At 55.0% G+C, this 1,785-nt stretch overlaps 1 pseudogene; it reads left to right on the forward strand.

The window, feature by feature from the left end:
* Positions 1-1,251: 1,251 nt before the first annotated feature.
* Positions 1,252-1,331, forward strand: LOC134946708 (U2 spliceosomal RNA; annotated as a pseudogene).
* Positions 1,332-1,785: the final 454 nt, after the last annotated feature.

Raw genomic sequence — 1,785 nt, forward strand, 5'->3', positions numbered from 1 at the left:
TGGTTGGATGTGCACTTGTCAGCCTGGCGTCTCCTGTCTCAGAGGGCAATGATTCGCCCGGCTGCTCTCAGGCTATGTTGGTACAGTATGAGGTGTATGGGAGCACTCAGAGGGCAATGATTTGCCCGGCTCCTCTCCTCAGGGTGTTGGTGCAGTATGAGGTATATGGGAGCACTCAGTGGGCAATGATCCACTAGGCTCCTCTCCTCAGGGTGTTGGTGCAGTATGAGGTATATGGGAGCACTCAGTAGGCAATGATCCACCAGGCTCCTCTCCTCAGGGTGTTGGCGCAGTATGTGGGGTATTGGAGCACTTAGAGGGCAATGATCCACCAGGCTCCTCTCCTCAGGGTGTTGGCGCAGTATGAGGTATATGGGAGCACTCAGTGGGCAATGATCCACCAGGCTCCTCTCCTCAGGGTGTTGGCGCAGTATGAGGTATATGGGAGCACTCAGTAGGCAATGATCCACCAGGCTCCTCTCCTGAGGGTGTTGGCGCAGTATGAGGTGTATGGGAGCACTCAGAGGGCAATGATCCACCAGGCTCCTCTCCTCAGAGTGTTGGTGCAGTATGAGATGTATGGGAGCACTCAGTGGGCAATGATCCACCAGGCTCCTCTTCTCAGGGTGTTGGTGCAGTATGAGGTGTATTGGAGGACTCAGTGGGCAATGATCCACCAGGCTGCTCTCCTCAGGGAGTTGGTGCAGTATGAGGTGTATGGGAGCACTCAGAGGGCAATGATCCACCAGGCTCCTCTCCTCAGGGTGTTGGCGCAGTATGAGGTATATGGGAGCACTCAGTGGGCAATGATCCACCAGGCTCCTCTACTCAGGGTGTTGGCGCAGTATGAGGTATATGGGAGCACTCAGTGGGCAATGATCCACCAGGCTCCTCTCCTCAGGGTGTTGGTGCTGTATGAGGTGTATTGGAGCACTCAGTGGGCAATGATCCACCAGGCTCCTCTCCTCAGGCTATGATGGTGCAGTATGAGGTGTATTGGAGCACTCAGAGGGCAATGATCCACCAGGCTCCTCTCCTCAGGGTGTTGGTGCAGTATGAGGTGTATTGGAGCACTCAGTGGGCAATGATCCACCAGGCTGCTCTCCTCAGGGTGTTGGCGCAGTATGAGGTGTATGGGAACACTCAGAGGGCAATGATCCACCAGGCTGCCCTCCTCAGGGTGCTGGTGCAGTATGAGGTGTATGGGAGCACTCAGTGGGCAATGATCCACCAGGCTCCTCTCCTCAGGGTGTCGCTTCTCGGCCTTTTGGCTAAGATCAAGTGTAGTATCTGTCACGATCCGGGTATCTGGACGCCATTTCTTACCCATCAGATGCCTCCTAAGGCTGGCTCAGCGCTCCAGGACCGGATCCCATCTGTTATCCTAATGTTCACATTCCTGCATCCTCTCCTGTCTCTCTGAGACGCTGTCACAGTAACGCCTTATTACATCTGGCATGGCGTCTCCCGCGGCCTCCGCCGCCGTCCCTGAGCTTCTGCATGCAGAGTGTCAGAGTGGCGATTACGTCAGCCGCGGCCTCCGCTGTGTCCGCGTGGTTGGATGTGCACTTGTCAGCCTGGCGTCTCCTGTCTCCAGTGGCCGGCGCCGCCATTACTGTTTTCATTACCACATGGATTACAAACCAAACTTCCCTCCAAGTGTCTGCATGGGCGCAGCCATCTTGGATTCTGTCAGCTGATCATTTCCTCCAATCTGTTGTCAGTATTGTTAATCTGCATAATTGCCTAGCCAATCCCTTCCTTGCTGCAGGTATAAATACACTG

The sequence above is a fragment of the Pseudophryne corroboree genome, chromosome 7 (assembly GCF_028390025.1).
Source record: "Pseudophryne corroboree isolate aPseCor3 chromosome 7, aPseCor3.hap2, whole genome shotgun sequence".
NCBI lineage: Eukaryota > Metazoa > Chordata > Amphibia > Anura > Myobatrachidae > Pseudophryne > Pseudophryne corroboree.